The sequence below is a fragment of the Oncorhynchus keta genome, chromosome 9, assembly GCF_023373465.1.
Source record: "Oncorhynchus keta strain PuntledgeMale-10-30-2019 chromosome 9, Oket_V2, whole genome shotgun sequence".
NCBI lineage: Eukaryota > Metazoa > Chordata > Actinopteri > Salmoniformes > Salmonidae > Oncorhynchus > Oncorhynchus keta.
The window spans coordinates 24,677,028-24,703,223 of NC_068429.1; the positions used below are offsets into that span (position 1 = coordinate 24,677,028).

Genomic DNA, 26,196 nt, shown 5'->3' on the forward strand with positions numbered 1-26,196 from the left:
AATTCCTCATTTGCTTGTCTTTCCTTCCAGTTCTCTGCTGCCAATGACTGGAACGAACTGCAAAAATCCCTGAAGCTGGAGACTCATATCTCCCTCACTAGCTTTAAGCACCAGCTGTCAGAGCAGCTCACAGATCACTGCACATAGCCCATCTGTAAACAGACCATCTATCTACCTCATCCCCATACTGTATTTATTTATTTTGCTCCTTTGCACCCCAGTATCTCTACTTGCACATTCATCTTCTGCACATCTACCATTCCAGTGTTTAATTGCCATATTGTAATTACTTAGCCACCATGGCCTATTTATTTCCTTAACTTACCTCATTTGCACTCACTGTATATAGACTTTTTGTTTTCTTTTGTTCTACTGTATTATTGGATATGTTTTTTATTTATTCCATGTGTAACTCTGTGTTGTTGTATGTTTTTGTATGAATTGCTATGCTTTATCTTGGCCAGGTCACAGTTGCAAATGAGAACTTGGTCTCAATTAGACTACCTGGTTAAATAAAGGTGAAATAAATAAATAAAAGTAAATGTACAGCCTTGTCAAAGCCTTCATGGGAAAATTTCTCCTCCTGATCCGCCAAGTAGAAGCTAACAATCTCACCAACCTTCCGACATTACAAGTCTGTTCCCTATTAGATGACCAGCGGGAGAAGTATACATCGGTGCTGCGTACTGACCTGCAACTTGAGCTTATCGATCGTCAGTCTGATGCAGTGATTGGAGAACTATTCAAAACAATGTCACTGACGAGGTTCTATGCATCTCTCAATGAACAAAACTTTCCAAAGATTATAAGATGTTTGTACTGTTTGTGTCAACCTATGTATGTGAACAGACATTTTCAGTGATGAAATATAACAAGTCAAGGCACAGTGTCACGCCCTGACCTTAGAGATCCTTTTTATGTCTCTATTTTGGTTTGGTCAGGGCGTGAGTTGGGGTGAGCATTCTATGATTTTGTGTTCTGTTTTCTATTTCTGTGTTTGGCCGGGTGTGGTTCTCAATCAGAGGCAGCTGTCTATCGTTGTCTCTGATTGAGGACCATACTTAGGTAGCCTTTTCCCACCTGTGTCTTGTGGGTAGTTGTTTTCTGTTTTGTGTCTGTACCAGACAGAACTGTTTCGGTTTCGTTTGTTCTCTTTGTTGTTTTGTTAATAAAAGTATTTGCGCTTTGGTCCTCTCCTTCCAGCACAGATCATCTCTTACTGACTCTCACCTATCCTGCGCATGGTGACATCAGAAACTATACCTGACTTCACTGCTTTAGTCAATGCCCATCAGAGACTTCACTCCTCACACTGATTGAGTAGTTTAAATATAATGTTGAGCTCTCTTTTTCTTGTGTTTTTGTGCATACTCGTCAACAAGAGTTCTGTCCATGGTGCTGAATGCAGTGTACTTTTCCCTCCGTGTAGTTCATTGCATGTTTAATAATGAAAATACCTACCAAGAGGAGAACATGGATGTGGTTCATTTCTTTGCATGTTAAAAAAGTAAAATAAAGTAGCATATCTGGACATGATTTACAGTAGATATATCTGTCAACATAGTCATACACATGATGTATGAATTCTGGCCCGTGATGAAAAAAATCTATTCTAATGTGGCCCTCCATGGAAAATAATTGTCCAGGCCTGGTCTATACAATCTCTGTACATACCTCGCAGGTTGCTTTTCAGCAACATGTCAACATCAAAAGCACCCAACAGTGCTCTTGCCATCAGTGGAACTGTTGGCCTGGTTGCATGGCCGCACTCCAGATGTTCTTTGGAACCATAACGTTTGAGCCTGGAAAACATTAAGAATTCCGCCAGATGCTGTGAAAGACTAGAAAGTACTTTAAGTACAGTAACATACATCCTCTGTATTTAAAATAGACATGCTAGCTAATACTGTGAATTGACTTGTACTACAAAATAAACCTTCTCAATATTTATCTTAAACTCCGATGATGTAAAAGTTAATAATAATGTACTGTTTTAATGAAAATAAATGCACATATAAGGAGGCCTGTTTTAACCTTTAGCTAAATAAACCATAAACCAATGCAGTCATCTCAAAACTGAGCAAGCTAACGGTAGCCACTAAGCTAATAGCAACCCTATAGACTTGACAGGCTAGTTTTAGGGCATTTCGCTTAGCATTAGCATATAGTTTTTCTACAAAATAAAACTCTGTAATATAGAACACTTGAATGGGGACATACAATGCCTAGAAAATATAAATGAAGTAGAAAATAAACCACAGTATTACCTCAGATGAGCTATAAATCAATAAGTTCAAACCAAAATATTAGCATGTGCCATTATGTTATCCTATGGGCTAGCCAAGCTTAGATGCAAAATCCAGTCATCTCAATGTCAAGATTGCTAACGGTTTTCACTCGATCAATTTACACATTTAAACATTATACTTTCAACATAAACGGTAAGTATCACTCAGACAACCATTCAGACTAACATTTTCTATAGATCATGTGCTTGTGTACACCACATACATTACCTGTTTAACAGAAGAAAGAAAAAGGAGACAGGAGGAAAAACAGTTCGAGTTGTCACCATAAATGGTTTGAGTTGTCACAGCCATCTTTCTTCGAGCGTTGTTGAGGGGAGATGTTCATACCGCGCCTCCTGATGGTGGCAATATGCATAAATGATTCCCAATGTAAATCCTTGGAGGATTCAGTCCAGAATAATAGTGGATTACAACCATACTGCAATCATTTATTACACCAATAATATATAAACCATGTTTTAAATACAATGTGATGCCATAACCTTATGGGCAGCCATGACTAGAGTGTATGAAAATAAACAGGTTTCTGTGCGTTTTCAAAACTTGTACATAAACAAATTATAAACCTACAATAGTTGCCTACGCCATCTCAATCTAATCTCAAAATGAGAAGGCAGGTATCATCTAACCAAACGGTTGCTGGTTCAAATCCCCAAGACAACTTAGTAAAATATATGTCAATGTTTACTCGAGCAAGGCACTTAACCCTAATTGCTCCTGTAAGTTGACTAAATGTACTTGACTATTGCACATGTTATTTCCTCAAGTTTCTAACTGTACTTATATTATCAAACAACACATAATAACTTCCATTTTTTAAATGAAATTCATTACATATTAAATGACATATTTACACTTTTGTTAATCCCTTTGAGGCCTTGTCCTCATTCAGCATTGACATAACTATCTTCAGATCCTCCCTCTTTTTTTGCAGCCACATTTCTTCACAACGTAACCTTTTAGAAAATAAAGACAAGCACAACCAAAGACAGGCACAAGAGACAACCAATTATAAGCCATTATTAATCATCTGCTAACAGAGGTCACATAAGACAACACAGGAAAAACATTTGATAAACAATGAGGATGACTACATTCGGGATTGTCAAAAACAGTAGATAACAATCAACTACTTGATGTTTTGCCTTCTGCGGTCACGAAAAGCCAGTGTAGTCTGGTTGTAGTGTTGTGACTACTAATTTACTACTAACATCAAGTAGTAAAAACTGTACCTGATTACTATTAAGAAAGACTGTTTAAGAAAAATAATATTAACTATAAATAATTAGGTGGGTGCTTATATTTGTCCTATTTCATGTACAAGTGTGTATTCTGCCGCGCCTGTGTAGTAATTCTGTAATGTTTTGACTACTTATTTACTTCCATCTACCAACATCAAACAGCAAAAACCTCTATTGGAAAGACTACAAAACTCTAGTTGAGTAGTGCATAAACTACACATTCACAACACAATCCCTACGAGTCTCTACATAGTCACTACTGCACGAATAGGTTTTGTGTAGTAATTCAGTAGTACCTTAGGTAGACCGAAATAGGTAGACCGAAATACAGTCTCAAATGACACCCTATTCCCATGCAAAATACTACTTTCTGCTTGAGCCTTACTCCCCATACAGTACACCACTTTTCACTTGAGGCATATTCCCCATATAATGCACTTCCTTTTACTATATGGGGCAAGAGGCCATGTGTACTTCCTGGTGCTTCCTGCTACTTCCTGTACTTTCACTATGATGTAACCCTTCTAATACTTATTTATGTTAATCCAGCATTGTCTCTAGTGGCCCTCTTACTGGAAAACACAATTGTACAGATGATGTAGTACATACAGGGTTGAGGCAGAGCATGATCAGGGGAGTCAACTGTGTGTGTGCGTGTGTAGCTAGGGTTAGGTTTAGGGTTAGGGTAAAGGTTCGGTTTTTGGGTTAAGGTTAGGGTTAAGCTAAGTGTTAGGGGTTAGGGAAAATAGGATTTTGAATGGGACTGAATTATGTGTACCCACAGGGTCAGTTATACAAGACTGTGTGTGTGTCACATTCATAGCATATTTGTCCTGATTGAGTTTGACTGTCTTTCACATCTGATCACTCATCACGCTGACTCTGCATAAGAGACCATTCTTTATCTTAAAACATACACACACATATATTTACATAATTCAGCAGACTGAGGACAGGCTGCTCAAGATCAAACCAAATATTTGTCAACAACCTAACCCCCTCTCTGACACAGACACACAACCTCCGCAGCACTTTTAATCTAGCCCCTCTAATCAGAGATGATTCAGACCTGTGCCAAGTGAGGTGTAGTCGGTAAGGTAAAATGTTATTTAAGCTAACATGATTCCCTATTATACATGACAGACAATCATATCCGTTTAATAGAATAGTACCCACTAGAACAGGCTCCAAGTGAGTTGACGCTCTAGTCAATCAGTCTGACGTTTTCTGTATTGACCTTAGTGATCACTGTTTTACAGCTTGTGTTCATAATGGCTGCTCAGTGAAAGGACCTGTCCTGATTTGTCATAGACGCTTGCTAAAAAAACTTATGAGGAAGCCTTCCTTCATGACCTGGCCTCTGTAAATTGGTATTGAATCAGCTTGATCCGCTCTGTCGAAGACGTTTGGACCTTCTTTTTTTATATTTCAGTGGTATTGTTAACAAACACGCCTCCATAAATAAAATGAGAATTGAAAACATGTTTAGCCTCTAGTTCGACCGTGATCTGGCAGAGTTACTCCACCTCAAGAATTTCATTTGGCGAAAGGCTTGACACATGCATACTCAGGCTGACTGGCTCGAGTCCGAGGTCTTAATAACCTCTTTTGGGATAGGGGGCAGCATTTTCACTTTTGGATAAATAGCGTGCCCGATTTCAACTTCCTGCTACTTATGCCAAGAATATAAGATATGGATATTATTAGTAGATTTGGATAGAAAACACTGAAGTTTCTAAAACTGTTTGAATCATGTCTGTGAGTATAACAGAACTTATGTAGCAGGCAAAACCCCGAGGACTAACCATTCAGAATTATTTATTTTTGAGGTCGCTGTCTGTTCAATGGGTTCTCATGGGGAAATATTGTTTGCAGTTCCTACCACTTCCACTGGACGTCACCAGTCTTTGGAATTTGGTTGAGGTTATTCCTTTGTGCAATGATGAAGTAAAGCCATCCTGGAAAAGGGTAACGCTGTTTAGAGTTGGCCAAGACTTGAAAAGTAGTGTTAGTTTCCTCTCGTCCTCTTCAATTTGATCGATTATTAACGTTTAAAAATACCTAAAGTTGTATTACAAAAGTATTTTGAAATGTTTTGGCAAAGTTTACAGGCAACTTTTGAGATATTTTGTAGTGACTTTGCGCAAATTGGAAGCTGTTTTTCTCTGGATCAAACGCGCCAAATAAATGGACATTTTGGATAAATATGGACGGAATTAATCGAACAAAATGACCATTTGTGATGTTTATGGGACATATTGGAGTGCCAACAAATGAAGCTCGTCAAAAGTAAGGCATTTTTCATATTTTATTTCTGCGTTTTGTGTAGCACCTGCAGGGTTGAAATATGCTAATCTCGTTGTTTACTGCTGTGCTATCATAAGATAATAGCTTCTTATGCTTTTGCCGAAAAGCCTTTTTGAAATATGACATGTTGGCTGGAATCACAACAAGTGTAGCTTTAATTTGCTATCTTGCATGTGTGATTTAATGAAAGTTTGAGTTTTATAGTATTTTATTTGAATTTGGCGCTCTGCATTTTCCCTGGCAATTGGACAAGTGGGACATTTACATCCCCCTATCCCAGAGAGGAGCTCCTTAAATTTGACCCCAATAAAACATCTGGGTCAGATGGTTTAGACTGTTTCTTCTTTAAGGTTGCTGCCCCTATCACCAAGTCAAACGCTGACTTTTTTAACCTGTCTCTCCTTTCTGGAGAGGTTCCCATTGCTTGGAAGGCAGCCACGGTCCTTTATTTAAAAGAGGGAGATGAAGCTGATCCGTACTGTTGTAGGCCAATTTCTATTTTGTGTTGGAAAAACTTGTCAATAATCAACTGATTGGCTTTGGTGTCTATAGTATTCTCTCTGCTACACAATCTGGTTTCAACTCAGGTTATGGATGTGTCACTGCAACATTAAAAGGTCCTCAATGATGTCACCATTGCCCTTGATTCTAAGCAATGTTGTGCTGCTATTAAAGATCCCATTACAATATAATAATTTGTCAATACCTATTATGACAACCTTTACAGCTCTCAATTTCAGGAAGATGGTTGTGAAAGCTACAGTTGCCACATTCAGAAGTATGTCCCTGTAATTGAGGATGATTTTCACTCAGTTTGCGATTCACCTGTGTCAATTGAAGAAATTAGAGAGGCTCTGAAGTCAATGAAAAAAGGGAAATCACCTGGCCCTGATGGCCTGACAGTTGAATTCTATAGACAGTTTTGGGAGTTACTAGAAGACCCGATTTTCAATATGTTTCAAGATTGCATTAAATATGGGGAAATGGTCTCCACTATGAAACAGGTCCATATTTCATTGATTCCAAAGCCCTTCTCTCATTGACAATTGGAGACCAATTACTTTATTAAATGTTGATTACAAATTGATTGCTCTGGTTTATGCCAAAAGATTAAAGAAAGGAATAGATACCATTATAAATGAGACTCAGACGGGATTTATGAAGGGCCGTCACATAAACTCTAACATTAGTTTATTCTTGGACCTTATAGATTATTCAGTTGCAATTGACTCAGATGCGGTTGTCCTATTTTTGGATTTCTGTAAAGCCTTTGACACAATTGAACATGAATTTCTCTTTAGGTCCCTTAAACTTTTGGGATTTGGTGAAAATGTTATTAAAGTCATTTGCATGTTTTACAAATATATAAATAGTTCTGTGCTACTAAATCTTAATACTTCCAAAATATTCAGTATCAACAGAAGTGTATGACAGGGATGCCCAATTTCGCCATTTTTATTTATTTTGGTTGTGGAACTTCTCTCTCTAGATATTCTGAATAATGCAAATTTGCATGGCTTAACCATTTTTAACAAAGGAATCAAAATGTCCCAACTGGCTGATGATACTACTCTTTTCTTAAGAGACAAAGACCAGGTCTCACATGCCCTTAATGCTATAACTGCATTTCCTATTGCATCAGGATTAATGCTGAATGTTTCTAAATGTGAAAACGTATGTTTATATGACTCTGATGATAAAGAAATAGAAGATATTCCTGTAAAGGTCTGTGTTAAATATTTAGGAATACATCTGTCAAAAAAACACTTAGACAATATTTGAATTTCTCTCCTAAAATGTAGAGAACTAAAACATATTTAATAATTGGCTACAGAGACCTTTCTATACTTGGGAGAGTACTTCTGTCCAAGGCAGAGGGACTGTCTCATTTTGTGTACCCCTCATTATCCTTGTGTAAATCTTGTAAAGAGATCAATTAGACCTTTGACTTCATCTGGAAAAATAAGTCTCAAACTAAAAAAAATCAGTCCTTTCTAACAAAAGAGCTGAAGGCGGTCTAGAAGTGTTGGATTTTGTTGACATAAATAACACTTTCAAGATAAACTGGTTGAAAGAATATTTGATCAATACTAATTCAATATGGTATTTCATTCCAAATAATGTGTTTAATAAATTGGGAGGTCTTTACTTTCAAATTTTACTGAAATGAAAGATTACCTGCTAAATTAGCAAGGTTTCATCAACAAGCTTTAATGGGTGGGAAAATATGTTTCCTGCACAATTTTTCCCCACATAAAGCTCTTTTGTGGAATAATTCAGACATAACTATAAGGAATAAGTAATTGTTCTACCCCAGCTGACATGAGGAATATTGACTTTGTACTTGATATTTTCGACAACAAGGGTAATATTCTCACATCTGAACAATTTATAACATTGAAAGTGTTTCAGAGAGTTTATTTCTGTGATCAAAGCCATTCCCAGTGTTCTAACTACACTAATGAAAACTCATCTTAGTTTTGGGAATGATCAAAGTTTATCCAGAACTCAGATTGGAAGGCGTGGCCTTACTTGAGAGATCTTGTTGTAATAAATATATAAGACAAATTCTTCATTCACAAAATGTAAATGATTTCCTCCTCTTCGTCTGAAGAGGAGGCGAGAAGGATCGGAGGACCAATATGCGGCGTGGTAAGTGTCCATGGTTCTTTTAATAAGAAATACTACACATGAACACAACTGAATACAAAAACAATAAACATGGAACGAACGAAACCCAAAACAGTACCGTGTGGTGAACAACACAGACACGGAAACAAACACCCACAAACAAACAGTGAAACCCAGGCTACCTAAGTATGATTCTCAATCAGAGACAGCTAATGACACCTGCCTCTGATTGAGAACCATACTAGGCCAAAACATAGAAATCCCCAAATCATAGAAAAACAAACAGAATCAACAACAAATGGGACACAATCATGAAGTGGAACGACATTTATTGGATGTTTTGCAAGGAGGAAAGGGAAAATATTTCAGTCTCTCGATGTGCAAAACTGTTAGAGACATACCCCAAGCGACTTACAGCTGTAATCGCAGCAAATGGTGGCGCTACAAAATATTAACTTAAGGGGGCTGAATAATTTTGCACGCCCAATTTTTCAGTTTTTGATTTGTTAAAAAAGTTTGAAATATCCAATAAATGTCGTTCCACTTCATGATTGTGTCCCACTTGTTGTTGATTCTTCACAAGAAAATACAGTTTTATATATTTATGTTTGAAGCCTGAAATGTGGCAAAAGGTCGCAAAGTTCAATACTTTCGCAAGGCACTGTAAATCCCAAAATGGTGTTGAGTTTGACTCCATAGGAGTTGAATGAACTACTACTACTTGTGAGAGTAAACATTACTCCAAATAATTAACTGTAGAATACTGAAAACTGCATCGAGTTAAAAAAGTAACAAATATTGTTAATTAACACTGACAGAGTGAAACGCAATGACGCAGAGTTAAATATCAACACTAAATTGAGCATGTTCAACTGTGAAAAAATAACTCTGTTGCCAGAGTACGTTTTACCCTTCTTAGACTGGCACCAAATGTTATTTGTGGCAAAATTTTCTTCAATTAGAGTCAAATGTACTCTGTCATTTTGACTCTGTAAAGCCTGTAGCTCTATCTATATATACCAGGACATCTATACCAGGCAGTGTCAGAGGAAGGCCCTAAAAATGGTCAAAGACTCTAGGCACCAAAGTCATCGACTGTTCTCTCTGCTACTGCACGGCAAGCTGTACCAATGCACCAATTCTGGAACCAACAGGGCCCTGAACAGCTTCTACCCCTAAGCCATAAAACTGCTAAATAGTTAGTCCGGGTAACTATTTAACAATCTGCATTGATCCTTTTTTTGACTCATCACAAACGCTGCTGCTACCATTTGTTATCTGTCACTTTATTCATAGTTATATGTACATATCTACCTCAATTGCCTCATACCCCTGCACATGGACTCCATACTGGTACCCTGTGTATATAGCCAAGTTATCATTACTCATTTTGTATTTATTATTATTATTATCACGTGTTTTACTTTTAATTATTTCTCTACTTTCTTTGTCTCTGCATTGTTGGGAAGGACCCGTAAGTAAGCATTTCACGGTTAGTCTACACCTGTTGTTTACAAAGCATGTGACGAATAACATGATTTTATTTGATTTAAAGCTTGTGGCTCTCCAGGACCAGGTCTAGAACTAAAGTAGCTCTAACTAAAGCCTTTTGCACTCCAGGACCAGGGGTTTAAACAGTAACAAGGAGAGTAGTACAACTGCTGCAGCCCCATCTAACCTTGCGTGTGTGTGTGTGTGTGTGTGTGTGTGTGTGTATGTGCAGGGCAGTTCTCTAATCCCCTCTAAGATGCTGTTAATGTCTCTGGCTCTCCACTCCACAGTTAATTTACAGAGTATTAAGGCTGGGCCACAGGTAAAATGGAAGTGTCTGTGTGTGCGTGTGCGTGTGCGTGTGTGTGTGTCACACATTATGTCAGATTCTGAAGAGCATTAAGTCAAAACTGCAGGTGAAATGATAGAGCAGGCTATTGTGGTCTGTCTGACTCGATGACTAATGGCATAAACACACACACACACACACACACACACACACACACACACACACACACACACACACACACACACACACACACACACACACACACACACACACACACACACACACACACACACACACACACACACACACACACACACACACAGAGAGAGAGAAACACACAGACACACAAACTGGGATTTCCACTGCAGTTATTCCCGCCATATTCAGCATCCTATTCTGTGGTGTTAGCTGCTGTGTTATTGCGTAAAACTTCATTATGTGTGTTGTTGGCCTGCTCTGGGAAATGTGTTGCTTTTACACTGTACATGTTACAATAAACTGTCATTTGTTTCACTGAAAATGTGCCATCTTCAACACTGTACATGTTATAACACACGCGCACACACGCGCACACACACACATGCACGCACGGCGGCACACACACACACAGAGTTACAGGATGTATGGTATTGATCCTTTCTCAGGAGTAACCTGGGTACACAGCACGCCTGGAACACTCGGGCGTCTACCAATCAGAGCCAGGCGTTATCTACACTGATAAGAGCAGAACCCATTTAAAATCACAGCAGTGAGATACACCGCAAACACACACAAGTACACACAAACACACACAGAAACACACACTTGTTACACACACTTGTTTCCTCATAAAAAGACCAACTATACATATACATTTATTGGTTGTTAGGCCCATGAACTGAGTTGAGACAGCCACTCCTGGAGGACAAAATTCTGGATAATAATTTAAAAGAATTCTGTGTCTCTGCCTTATAGCCTTTACCAAAGTTCTGCTGACAGACAAACCTGTCCTGAATCTTTATTTTCTTTCAAATTTAGCTACAATCATATAGGCCAGGGGTTCCCAATCTTTCCCCAAACTTTTTCACACGAGAGACCCCCCTTCCAGCATTGGGGAACATCCCCCTTCCCCCTGAATGTGAGGGCCACATCTATTTCTATGGGTACAAGCATGACTGTTCATGACACAAACTGTTCACATCCCTCTTGTTGGTGGACAGAATTTTGCAGGTTTAAAGCTTCTTTCCTGCAATTCTACACATTTTGTCATGGGGTGCAAAGACAATTTTACTGTTTTAAAGCACATTTTCTTGAAATTCTATACATTTTACCATGTCTAATGTGTATTCATGTTATATTTGAGTGACACAAAAATTACATTAGTTGACATGGGCTAGTTGATCTGGACAGTTCTGACAAGTTATAAATAGCGCTAAGGTATGAAATGACTAACAATGACAAGAGGAACTGTTGATGCACTACCCAATTTTGAAACGGCACCTTGTGCATTCTACTAGTACAACTTTCAAGAGTAAGTTTAAAGTAAGTTTAAAGCCAGAGTGAGTTACTTTTTTGACCCCCTGCCAAGCCCTCGCCCTAGAGGGCACGCCCCAGAGTTTTGGAACCACTGCTTAGGCTACAATAGCTTAGGCCTTCTGTAGCCTACCTACATTCTCGTAGGCTAACTACACCACATAAGGTTAAATTATAAACTTGGTAAATTCCTTAAACTGACAACAATCGAGAACTAAAACAGATTACACTGAACAAGCATTTTTGCTAGACTCGCATTACAATCTGCTAACAATGTGTATGTGACCAATACAATTTGATTTGCAAACAATTACCAATGATTTTCAAACTGTCAAATGGCTTAACAATAGAAAGGAGGGAAAGGAGAAAGAGCCGAGCCCCCCCCCCTTATCTCTCGCTATGTCTCTCTCTCTCTCCCCCTCTCTCTCCCCTACACACACACACACACACACACATCGGTAGCCGGTAATTCATTAGCGTTTGGTCATCGGTAAACCAGAATATCCACGTTTTACTGGAGTCAATAGGGTTCCCTCGCGCTGAAACATATCTTTAACCCACACTGACTGATTGACAGCCTAAAAAAACACAATATTTCAAGACGACAACAACTAGAATACTGAATAAACGGTAGCTCTATTCCCTCACTTGTTTAATACCCGTCAAAGCAGAGGGACAATATCGGAGCACCAGAGCTAGGCAACAAACATCTTGAAGAATGAAGTCAAATGTGCGAGTGAGAGTGAGCGGAAATTTACCTTATGTTTATCTGTAAATGCTCAGCCAGTCACCTGCTGTATGTAGCCACGCGGACAGAACAGATGCGCGCTCTCTCTCGTGTGAGATGTGTTGGTGCGTCTCTCTGCCGCCTCTGGGCTGTTCTGTGTGGAGGGACTCACAGCGCGGAAATGCAGCTTTATAACGAGAGGGGCATGGGGAGAAGCAAGGAGGGGAGAGACAGTCGACGGCGCGTCTTATCTTGAGAGAGAGAGAGAGGCGGGGGGACGTCATTTGCGTAATAACCCACTGGTTGAATTGACATTGTTTCCACCAAAAAATCAATGTGAAAACGTTGAATCAACGGGGATTTTGGGGGGTAATAAACTCATCAATGTAAGGGAATTTCGTATTTTTTTACACAACTTTTAACATAAATCGAATTATATGGTGACATTTTTTGTTGATTTCACGTTGAATTCAGTTAGATTACAACTAGAACATTTAACGAACATTTAACATTCAATGATGGCTTCCTGCCGTGTATGTATCTAATAATCTCAGACATACAGACTGTAAAAAGACATGATGGCATGAGTCATCATATTTGTGCCCATTCTTCTCTTATCCAGAATAGACATCAAAAGAGGTTAACACAGTAAGACAAGCCTTAAAGACATTTTCCAGATCTCTGGCAACTGGGTGAAAAGGGTCATATCAGGGGGTATCTTTATCTATATACAGTATTTCCGTATACAGTATTTCCAGATGTCTGACATTTTATTAGATATAAGGACTAGATATGCTCCAGATACGCATGTCCTTAATTTCATATTAGGAGCTAGGATATTCTCCGTCATGGGATAGTTTCTTCATGGATTCAAACTGGACCTCCGAAAACTCCCTGCTGACATATGATTCTGGGGTGATATCTGGGGTGAGATACATTGAAGACACGCACCTGATACGTGTGCACCTGCTTAACGTTACATATTTGTAGAATATTTTAACTCCGGAAAAGGTATGTGTCAACATGCTGACATATCTAAGCCTTTATCTGTAGTCATTACCTGATCATATATGTTTCCACATATAAAAATATGCATCATTTCAAAAGATATCCTATGACTTCCTTGAATCACAGATATTTCAATATCTCATCCTCGTATTTCTGATCGAAAATGGGCTAAATGTCCAGCGTACAAATGATTTTACCTATTCAGGCGTTGAAAGTCATTATGCTTCTTCACATGAAGGTGACATATTATTCAGTAGTAGGCACAAAATGCAAACATTGTCATATTTCATTAAAGTTGCTATTTCGAAAGCACATCTCTGCTATTTCTGTTTTTTTAATTTATTTTTAAATGCAGCATTAATTGATTCAACAGAAAATAAAAGTTGCACACCCTCAATCCTCCTGGCTGCCCTGCTTGTTATTATGGACGATGTGATGGGTGCAGATTGGGTCATCAACGACGGTCCCTCGCAGTCCAAACCCAATGTGGTGGTAGAGTGTTGGTCTGTGATCCACTCCAAAGCTGTCAACGCATAAATATTGGCATTTCGCATAGCCATTCCACAAGGTAGCTACTCTAGATGCTTCTTTCATGATGAGAAAACAGACTGGAAAAGCTAACGTTAGCTAACCAAGTTGCTAGTTAGTTAGCTAGATAACTAGTTAGCTTAAAGACGCCATAATATTGTATGCCAAACAATTTAGATATGTTCTCTACCATTAGCAATTATAATTTAATGTCTAGGGTAAATGGTTGAAAATAAATAGTCTGAGAACAGAACTACTGAAATGTTACTTTTGTACCTGCCCGGCGGGGCGGGATTAACACAGCCTAGCGACAGCTGGCAAGAAGTGCACAATATCTGTCTTACCTCCATGTTTGTAGTTTGTAATGGTCATTACTTTCAACAAATGTACTATCAGCCATAATTTCATGTTTGTGTCTGTTTGAATAATTAATGCTATAGGTTCGGAATTTATGAAAATGAACCATGCGTCAAAATCGCAATGTTGCGCGACCACAATATTTTGTTTTACAGTATTAACCAGACTAAAATGGATGACATAATAGCTATATTAACCATAATTTTCTCATCTCACTTTAATGGGAATGTAGTAGGAGATGTTTTTTCACTATTTTTTAATACTATTCGTGCTTAGCCCTACCAATCAGGTACGCTCCAGCTGTCATTATCATGATCGTTGCTCGTGAGTAGTTATTGTAGGGTAGTTTCTGTCAAACAATGTTTTACACCTTGTTGATTTATGATTGGGACGGGACTTCTGCCTAGGATTTGAATATCACACCTATGTATGACTTTACACCAGGATGTAAATACTGTTTCACACCTATTGTTCTGATTTTATTATTTGTTCTACATTTTATTTCACCTTTATTTAACCAGGTAGGCCAGTTGAGAACAAGTTCTCATTTACAACTGCGACCTGGCCAAGATAAAGCAAAGCAGTGCGACAAAAATAACAACACAGAGTTACACATGGGAAAACAAACGTACAGTCAATAACACAATAGAAACATCTGTATACAGTGTGTTCAAATGAAGTAAGGAGATAAGGCAATAAATAGTAATTAGAATTGAGCAATTAACACTGGAGTGATAGATGTGTAGATGAGGATGTGCAAGTAGAAATACTGGTGTGCAAAAGAGCAGAAAAACAAAAAAAATATGGGATGAGGTAGGTAGTTGGCTGGGTGGGCTATTTACAGATGGGCTGTGTACAGCTGCAGCGAGATCGGTAAGCTTCTCTGACAGCTGATGCTTAAAGTTAGTGAGGGAGATATAAAACTCTAGCTTCAATGATTTTTGCAATTCATTCCAGTCATTGGCAGCAGAGAACTGGAAGGAAAGGTGGCCAAAGGAGCTGTTGGCTTTGGGGATGACCAGTGAAATATACTTGCTGGAGCGCGTGCTACGGGTGGGTGTTTCTATGGTGACCATTAAACTGAGATAAGGCGGAGATATACCTAGCAAAGACTTATAGATGACCTGGAGCCAGTGGGTTTGGCGACAAATATGTAGCGAAGACCAGCTAACGAGAGCATACAGGTCGCAGTGGTGGGTAGTATATGGGGCTTTGGTGACAAAATGGTGTGATAGACTGCATCCAACTTGCTGAGTAGAGTGTTGGAGGATAATTTGTAAATGACATCGCCGAAGTCAAGGATTGGTAGGATAGTCAGTTCTACGAGGGTATGTTTGGCAGCATGAGTGTCGGAGGCTTTGTTGCGAAATAGGCAGCTGATTCTAGATTTAATTTTGGATTGGAGATGCATAATATGAGTCTGGAAGGAGAGTTTACAGTCTAACCAGACACCTAGGTATTTGTAGTTGTCCACATATTCTAAGTCAGGACCGTCCAGAGTAGTGATGCTAGTTGGGCGGGTGGGTGTGGGCAGCAATCGGTTGAAGAGCATGCATTTCACTAGCATTTAAGAGCTGTTGGAGGCCACGAAAGGAGTGCTGTATGGCATTGCAGCTCGTTTGGAGGTTTGTGAACCCTTTCATGCTTGAGTTCCAACTATCTCTAATGGTCGCCCCAGCGTGAGTTTTTTTATGCACGTGATGTTAGAACCTTCTCTCCATTCCCGAATGTGATTGTTACGTAACAGTACATTTAATCAGCGCTGCCCTCAAACCAAAGCACGCATACTGTTTTTATTTATAGGTTGTTTTCAACTTGTCAATTTTAAATTATTTTCTAACAAGTGTTTTATTTTCTAATAACAGTTTGAATTGATGTGTGTTCTGCATCATTCATTCACATAAAAGTAGTCATTTTTACTTTTGCTGACCAATTAATTTTTGGGACATTTCTGACCCGGACAAAATTCCCCAAACACTTCCCAATTGTTTGTGCAGTTCAAGTCTGTAGACATTTGCTCATCTCCTGTCCTGCATACACGTGTTCACATTTTCCGTATGTTGCCTGCATCACAATCAAAGTTGTTTTCGTTACCAATAATAACTTTGGAAATGTGTGCCTTATTACGTTATAATAGTTTCTGCATGTCGTGTTTTGTCGTTTCTACTGTAGCATAATGTTTTTGTGTATATTCCTTATAAAGCGCGGACACACAATGTAACGTTCCTTATTTCATAACCTTTATGGTGTTATACTCCATGCTTAGGTAGGTAGCTAGCTACATTCTTCTATTAGCTCTGGAAAACAATGCTAATTGCGTCAGAGATCTATTAGCATGTGTTGTATTTTGAAGCTACCCTGGCCTTATGACTCCCAAGTGGCACAGTGTCTCATTGCTAGAGGCATCACTACAGACACCCATCTTCAAATCCAAACTGCGTTTCTATCAAAGTCAGTGCCTTATTACATTATAATAGTTTCTGTGTGTTGTGTTATACCGTTTCTACTGTAGCTCTCTGTGAGTATGGAGCATAATATATTTGTTTATATTCCTAATAACTGCTGACACACGAGGTAAGGTTACTCATTTCATAATCTTTATGGTGTTATATTCAATCGTGCTTATGTAGCTAGTTTCATTCTTCTTTATCGCATGTTGTATGTAAACATCACACCCATTGTTCTGAGTGGCTAGGATTTTAATATCACACCCAGGTGTGACTTCAAGTTCAAGTTATCTTTATCGTCCCAAATGGAAAATTTGATTTGCAGTCATGGTTCAACAATAAAAAAACACAATATTAAAAAGAATGACAGCCATACAACTGATACACACATAACATGAAACAATGAGATGGATAAAAAGAGAAAGTCATTGTGCAAAAGTGCAGCAATAAATAGACATTATTTAATTTAATGTGCAGATTCAGAAAGTTTATGGCCTGTGGGATAAAATAGTTATTGTATATGTTGCTATTGTGTTTGGGAAGTCTAAAATAACAACCTGAGGGGAGGAGTTCGTCAAGGAGGCGGTGATCAGGACAGTCTAGGATACTGTTAGCTCTCCTCGCCAGTTGCTTTCTGAATGTCACTGAGAGTTGTGCCTGTTGCACCTCGATGACCTGGCTGGCCACCTTAACCACCCTGTCCAACCTATTTTTGCAGCGATGAGACAAGATCGAAATTGGGGGAAAAAAAGACAGGTAAAATAAAAATACAAAACAATACCCATTATGCATTTTTCTGTCTGTCTGTTTGTGTGTGTGTCTATCAGTGTTTGTTTGCGTGTGTGTGTGGGTGAGTGTGTGTGTGTGTTGTTCAAGGGTTAGCATATGGGGTGTCTGGGGCTGTCTGGTCAGAGATGCAAGCTCATGGTGACATCAGGGCATGACGCCTATTCCCCATTGTCCAAATTCCTTAACCAGTGAGAATGCTTGAAGTTGTGATGGGCGAGTCAGGAGGGGGGTTTGTGTGTATTGGTGGGGAGGGGCTGTGTTTGTGGGTCTGGACAGTTCAACTCTAAACATGCTTAATTGCCAAATCTTGTGATTTATGAGGGGGCGGGACTTCACACACTTAGTGAGTATGGGCCTGAGGGCGCATGGGCCTAAGGGCACACACTTAGTGTGTTGTGAATTCTGAAATTAATGTATTGTAATGTTTTTAAAATGGAATAACTGCCTTAATTCTGCCAGATCCCAGGAAGAGTAGCTGCTACCTTGGCATCAGCTAATGGGAATCCATAATAAATACAAAATACATATACACCAGGATGTAAATATCACTCCCGCTGTTCTGAGTGGGTTTGATATGTAGCTTTAGAGTTCAAACCATGTTAAATGTCCAAGACACAGCTGGAGACAACTTCCTGACTTATTGGAGTGATAACTGTCCAGACCCACATACACAGCCCCTCCCCAGCAATACACACAGACACACAAACCCCCCTCCTGACTCGCCCATCACAACTACAAGCATTCTCACAGGTTAAGGAATGTGGACAATGGGGTATAGGTGCCAGTGTTGCCAACTCTTCAATAAGGAAAGTAGCTATTGGCTGTCCTAAAAGTCGCTAGAAGTTGCTGAATGATGGCATTACCTCATTTGCATAATTGGCCATTGTAACGGCGATCTTCGTTTGTCGAAAGAGAGTCGGAACGAAATGCAGCGTGGTGGTTACTCATGTCTTTAATAAAGAATAGCGATACATGAAAATAACTTAATAAATACAAAACAACAAATGGAACGTGAAACCTAATTACAGCCTATTTTTTTATTTTTTTAATAAAAAATAATTTATTATCTTCAATACCATTCATTCTTTACAACTCATAATTTACATACATACTCAAATAATGGTATTTTAATTAAACTAATTAAACTAAACATAAACCCCAAACAAAATCTCAGGGGAGGATCTTCCCTCCCCGTCACCCTACAAAATACCTTTCCCTAACTCCCCGTACCTAATCTATCCTTTTACAAATCTAAATGACACCCAGCCCTAAACCCCCCTTCCACCTCTCCCGAGCAGCATGCTGCCCCCACTTCCTCTCCTCCCTCTTTATCCTCCCCCTCAAATCTCCTTCCACCCTCCTCACTATCCCTTCCACCCCCCAATCTCTCCCTGTCTTCACCATGTTCTGCCTTGCTTCCCACAGCCCCCGTTTAAAGAGACTCATGAGAAGCTAGAGCAGAAACCTGTCCCTATCCGTCCCTCTCGCTCTCCCTACATCCCTCTCTAACCTGGCCCACGTGAATACAAAATCCCCCTTTACCAAACCTAACAACACCCGTGCCCTAGCCCATACCACTCCGGCAAAGGCACAGTCCCAAAAGACATGGCGCACAGTCTCCTCCCTGCCACAAGAGGATCTTGGACAGGTGGGGGATTGCACCAAACTATACCGGTACAAGATGGAACGTACCGGCAAACACTTATGAAGGCTCAACCAATTCAGGTCCTTGAGCCTGTTGTCCAGACCCCGCGCCTGCACTCCCTCCCAGACCACTTCCGAGATGCCCACTACAGGCGCCGGACTCCCTGCCTTTCTGACCTCCTTGTACAGGTGCCTGTGATCTAAACCTACTCGGGCAACTTCAACCTCAGGGTGCGCACGCAGCCACTTGGCCGCATGACCAAAGTGCCACGGCAGCTGTTCCACCCGAGGACCCGTGTTAGACCACACCATTATGCTTCTCGCCTGATACAAGAAAAACACCCGCAGGAGGTAACTGGACGGGTGTATCACTGGCTGAGCAAGCTCCATTAACAAGAAAGAAACAAAAATTGTGTCCAGCTTGAGGGGGAAATGTGGTACCCCCCTACCTCCCTCCCCGATGGGACAGATCATGCGTGCCCTGGCGACCCACTCGCACCTGCCACTCCACATAAACTGAAACACAAGCCTCACTAGAGGCCTCCTCAGACAAGCCGGCAATGGGTAGATGTATGCCAAATACAAAAGAGACGGCAACACATCCACCTTTAGGACCAGGACTTTGCCCATAAAAGACAAATACCTAGCTTTCCACATTGCTAGCTTCCTCTGTACCACTGCGATACGCATGTTCCAGTTTAGAGTCGCTGAGCCGGAGGTCTCAAAATGGACCCCGAGAATCCTCAGGGCCCCCTCACAGAGAGATAACCCCCCAGGCACATCCGTTCCACCACGCCATCTTCCGAAAAACTTGACGGAAGACTTTGCATGGTTCAGAACTGCTCCCGACGCTCGGGTGAAATCCCCAAAGATGGCAAGGGACCTTGTCAGGCACGAGTCCTTGCACAACAGCAAGGAAGTGTCGTCAGCGTACTGCGTCATCTTAACACGCAGCCCACCACTTCCAGGGATCAGCAAGCCTTCCACCCCAGAGGCTCCATGTACAGAACGAAGAGGAGAGCCGAGAGTGGGCACCCCTGCCTGACCCCAGACGAGAGGTCAAAAACGTCACCCAAGTGACTATTTACACTAACTCGGCACCCCGCTCTGACATATAATGTACAAATCCATCCTATAAACTTCTCCCCAAATCCTAATCGACCTAACACTCTGAATAAAAAGGATCTATTCACGCGATCGAAGGCTTTCGCCTGATCTAGCGCTGCTACCATTAACCTGTTACTCCTACCCCCTACTTTTTAGAACATTCTGTTAAAAATCGCGCAACATTTCAGCGCCCTGCTGCTCATGTCAGGAATATAGTATATGCATATGATTAGTATGTGTGGATAGAAAACACTCAGCCATTTATAAAACTGGTTAAATCACGGCTGTGACTATAAAAGAATGTGCGTTTCATCGAAAAGTGCAGGAAAATCTGATCACTGAAAATGGAAAAATATATCCATGCGCGACTTGAACCCATTGATAAAGGTGAACCACATTTAATGGGGCTGAGGTTGCAATACCTACAGATTCCACACGATGTCTAGAGTCTTGTCATTTGCCTACTATTTGTTTCTTGGTCAAACAGACGCAAGGCAGCGCAGTTCTTCCGGTCTCTGACCGGATATTTTGGTTGAGATTTACCCGGACATTATTTCCAGACGGACAGCTAAAGAATATACTTCGCCTCGTGGTCAATTTGATCGCTTATTAACGTTTACTAATACCTAAAGTTGCATTACAAAAGTATATCGAAGTGTTTTGTGAAAGTTTATCGTCGACTTTTTAAATGCTAAAAAATGACGTTACGTTATAAGACGCTATTTTTTTTAGTTTATCACACAGTCTTCATAGATCGATATCTAGGCTATATATGGACCGATTTAATCGAAAAAAAAGACCCAATAGTGATTATGGGACATCGAGGAGTGCCAACAAAGAAGATGGTCAAAGGTAATGAATGTTTTATATTTTATTTGTGCGGTTTGTGTAGCGACGACTATGCTAATTATTTTGTTTACGTCCCCTGCGGGTCTTTTGGGGTGTTACATGCTATCAGATAATAGCTTCTCATGCTTTCGCCGAAAAGCATTTTAAAAATCTGACTTGTTGCCTGGATTCACAACGAGTGTAGCTTTAATTCAATACCCTGCATGTGTATTTTAATGAACGTTTGAGTTTTAACTAGTACTATTTGCATTTAGCGTAGCGCATTTGCATTTCCAGATGTCTAGATGGGACGCCTGCGTCAGGTCAAGAGGTTAATGAAGGAGTTTTGGGCTATTAGCATTTGGCGTGGCGTTATTTCCTGATTATGGGACACCTGCGTGTCGGGTGGGCTTAAGAGGTTAATTAAACCACCCACCACTGCGACCTGTATGCTCTAGTTGGCTGGCCCTTGCTACATCTTCGTCGCCAGACCCACTGGCTCCAGGTCATCTATAAGTCTATGCTTGGTAAAGCTCCGCCTTATTTCAGTTCACTGGTCACCAAAACAACACCCACCCGTAGCACACGTTCCAGCAGGTATATCTCACTGATAATTCCCAAAGCCAACACCTAATTTGGCCGCCTTTCCTTCCAGTTCTCTGCTGCCAGTGACTGGAACGAATTGCAAAAATCGCTGAAGTTGGAGACTTTTATTTCCCTCACCAACTTTAAACATCAGCTATCTGAGCAGCTAACCGATCGCTGCAGCTGTACATAGTCCATCTGTAAATAGCCCACCCAATCTACCTACCTCTCTACCCCATAATGTTTTTATTTACTTTTCGGCTCTTTTGCACACCAGTATCTCTACTTGCACATCATCATCTGCTCATTTATCACTCCAGTGTTAATCTGCTAAATTGCTCCTTTGGCCTATGTATTGCTTACCTCCTCATGCCATTTGCACACACTGTATATAGACTTTCTTTTTTCTACTGTGTCATTGACTTGTTTATTGTGTTATTGGCTTGTTTATTGTTTATTCCATGTGTAACTCTGTGTTGTTGTCTGTGTCACACTGCTTTGCTTTATCTTGGCCAGGTCGCAGTTGTAAATGAGAATTTGTTCTCAACTAGCCTACCTGGTTAAATAAAGGTTAAATAAAAAAATAAAAAATAAAAAACTTGCAATGAAAAATACTTTCTGACAAAATTAGAAATCGTAACTAGACTCTTACCGTATACATGGATGAACGCTTCATGGCAGCTTTTACATTTGGTTTGTAGCTAGCTACAGCTTGTTTTATCAAGTCACTTTGGTTCACACTGAACCTTGTGCAGAAAAGTAGTCCATCACAACTTTTTCCCACTGATCTTTGTCGACAGCACCTGCTAAATTCTGGGCAGCAATGTGTTTGTGAGCAGTAGTAACTTTTGCAGATTTCTATGGCTAACGTTATATCTTTCAAAAAAGCTGCGGTAGCAAGGATTATCTACACATACTGCTCATGATGTAGACAGAAGCGCGCTACATGACAGACCAATCTGAACTCATCTCTCGGTGTGTCCAGCCCATCCATTATCCCAGTCAATCATAGCTAGCGGGAAGGTTGCTGGCTTTTTCCATGGCTAAACCAACCAGGCTCGTAATTTAACAATTGTATTTGTATTTACAGATGACGTACACATTTGTTATTAAGGCATATGAAAGTTCACATGTTCCAGAAGGCATTTATGCCAAAAAACACATTTTGATTTTAAAAAACTTTCAAATGCCTCCTGTGAAGGGTTGACTTGCAACATACGCCTAATTTCTTGAAACAGGTCCCATTTTAATTTGACTGAGTACAACAAACAAATTCACAAAGTCATTTGATCACTGCACGAAATCACTCTTTCAATTTGGATACATATTCAATCTAAGTATCTGCTTTTCAAAATGCAATGCAGTATTCACTTTACTTTTATAACTATTTTATTTGTCATGTTAAAAATAAAAATAAATATCACTTAATCAAACAGCTCAACTGGTAACTACTGAACCAAAAACATGTAGTGCCTAGTTCACATATACAGTACCTTTTTTCCTATTTTGTTGCATTACAACTTGTCATTTAAATATATTTTTATTTGGATTCATGTAATGGGCATACATAAAATAGTTCAAATTTGTGAAGTGAAATGAAATGTTACTTGTTTAAAAAAATTCAACAAAATGAAAAACGGAAAAGGGTGTGTGCATATGTATTCACCCCCGTTGAAGCCCCTAAATAAGTTTTGGTGCAACCAATTACCTTCAGAGGTCACATAATTAGTTAAATAAAGTCCACCTGTGTGCAATCTAATTGTCACATGATCTCAGTATTTATACACCTGTTCTGAAAGCCCCCAGAGTCTGCAACACCACTAAGCAAGGGGAACCACCAAGCAAGCGGCACCATAAAGACCAAGGAGCTCTCCAAACAGGTCAGGGACAAAGTTGTGGAGAAGTACAGGTCAGGGTTGGGTTATAAAAAAAAATATCAGAAACTTTGAACATCCCATGGAGCACCATTAAATCCATTATAAAAAAATGGTGAGAATATGGCACCACAAAAAACCTGCCAAAAGTCACAGACCAGGCAAGGAGGGCATTAATCAGAGATGCAACGAAGCGACCAAAGATAACCCTGAAGGAGCTGCACAGCGGAGATTGGAATATCTATCCACAGGACCACTTTAAGCCGTACACTCCACAGAACTGGGCTTTACGGAAGTGGCCAGAAAAAAGCCATTGCTTAAAGAAAAAAATAAGGCATGTGGGAGACTCCCCAAACATATGGAAGAAGGTACTCTGGTCAGATGAGACTAAAATGGAGCTTTTTGGCCATCAAGGAAAATGCTATGTCTGGCGCAAACTCAACACCATCCCCACATTGAAGCATGGTGGTGGCAGCATCATGCTGTGAGCATGCTTTCCATCAGCAGGGACTGGGAAACTGGTCAGAATTGAAGGAATGATGGATGGCGCTAAATACAGGGAAATTCTTGAAGGAAACTTATTTCAGTCTTGCAGAGATTTGAGACTGGGACGGAGGTTCACCTTCCAGCAGGACAATGACCCTAAGCATACTGTTAAAGCAACACTCAAGTGGTTTAAGGGGAAACATTTAAATGTATTGGAATGGCCTAGTCGAAGCCCACACCTCAATCCAATTGAGAATCTGTGGTATGACTTAAATATTGCAGTACACCAGCGGAACCCATCCAACTTGAAGGTGCTGGAGCAGTTTTGCCTTGAAGAATGGGCAAAAATCTCAGTGGCTAGATGTGCCAAGCTTATAGAGACATACCCCAAGAGACTTGCAGATGTAATTGCTGCAAAAGGTGGCTCTACAGAGTATTGACTTTGGGGCAGTGAATAGTTATGCACGCTCAAGTTTTCAGTTTTTCTTCACAATAAAAAATATTTTGAATCTTCAAAGTGGTTGGCATGTTGTGTAAATCTATTTTAATTCCAGGTTGTAAGGCAACAAATATGAAAAATGTCAAGTGGGTGAATACTTCCGCAAGCTACTGTATAGCTTGATAACTGCTGAACAAAAAATGATATTGTGTATAATTTATGTTTTCAATTGACATTTTACAGAAGAAATTAGGTTTAAAAATTCTCTAGGGTAGGGGGCAGCATTCGGAATTTTGGATGAAAAGCATGCCCAAATAAAACAGCCTGCTACTCGGGCCCAGAAGATATGAGATGCATATAATTAGTAGAGTGTGGATAGAAAACACTCTAAAGTTTCCAAAACTGTTAAAATAATGTCTGTGAGGATAACAGAACTGATTTGGCAGGCGAAAACCGGAGAAAAAACCATTCAGGAAGTAGTTTTATTTTTGGTTTTGTAGTTTTCTATTCAATGCCATTACAGTATCCATGGATTTAGGACTCAATTTGCAGTTCCTATGCCTTCCACTAGATGTCAACAGTCTTTAGAAATTGTTTCAGGATTCTGATAAATGAGGGAGTAAGACCAGTCTGAATGAGTGGACCCTACCGTGTCACAGAGCTTTTTCATTGCGCAATCCCGAGAGAGTGCCTTTCTTGTTTACCTTTTATATTAACAACGTTATTGTCCAGTATAAATATTATAGATAATTTAGGCTAAAAACAACCTGAGGATTGAAAATAAACATCGTTTGACATATTTCTTTGAACTTTACAGATACAATTTGGATTTTTTTTGTCTGCCTGTTTTGACTGCGTTTGAGCCTGTGGATTATTGAAGAAAACGAGCAAACAAAACTGAGGTTTTTGGATATAATGAGACACTATCGAACAAAAGGAACATTTATTGAGTAAATGAATGTCTTCTGAGTGCCACCATATGAAGATCACCAAAGATAAGGGATTCATTTTATCTCTATTTCTGACTTGTGTAACTCTTCTACTTGGCTGGTTACTGTTTGTAATGATTTGTCTGCTGGGCTATGTTCTCAAATAATCGTAAGTTATGCTTTCGCCGTAAAGCATTTTTTAAATCTGACACCGAGGTTGGATTCACAAAAAGTTAATCTTTAAACCTATGTAAAATATGTTTTGTTTTCTGAATTTGTATCATGAGTATTTCTGTTTGAATTTGGCGCTCTGCAATCTCACTGGATGTTGGCCAGGTGGGACGCTACATACCCTAGAGAGGTTATTAAGTGCCATGCTCAAGTGATCCAAGTCATATATGGATGTGGCTGCACTACATTATCATTATCCATTTATAGTGTAATGTACAATGCATGGCTGAAATATCTAGGTTATACAGTGCCTTTGGAAAATATTCCGACCTCTTGACTTTTTTAAACATTTTGTTACGTTACAGTCTTATTTTAAAATATATATATTTTTAATTCTCAGACAAAGTGAAAACAGGTTTTGAGAAAAAAAAAGAAGAGAAATACCTTATTGACATAAGTAATCAGACCCTTTACTGTGAGACTCAAAATTGAGCTCA

The 26,196-nt window shown here is 39.7% G+C and overlaps 1 protein-coding gene across 10 annotated transcripts in view; it reads right to left on the reverse strand.

The window, feature by feature from the left end:
- LOC118387416 (neuropeptide Y receptor type 1-like) overlaps nt 1–12,766 on the reverse strand; it is a 44,663-nt gene extending 31,897 nt beyond the window's left edge. For 3 of the 10 annotated variants that reach the window (XR_008143184.1, XM_052525559.1, XM_052525553.1), the window contains exons 1-4: nt 12,539–12,766; nt 3,164–3,265; nt 2,517–2,644; nt 1,675–1,802 (exon numbers count right to left, since the gene is read on the reverse strand). The gene's annotated coding sequence lies outside the window, so the exon portion shown is untranslated. The remainder of the gene's footprint in view (nt 1–1,674; nt 1,803–2,516; nt 2,645–3,163; nt 3,266–12,538) is intronic. The other 7 variants (XR_008143185.1, XM_052525554.1, XR_008143186.1 and 4 more) reach the window with 5 other exon arrangements.
- Nucleotides 12,767–26,196: the final 13,430 nt, after the last annotated feature.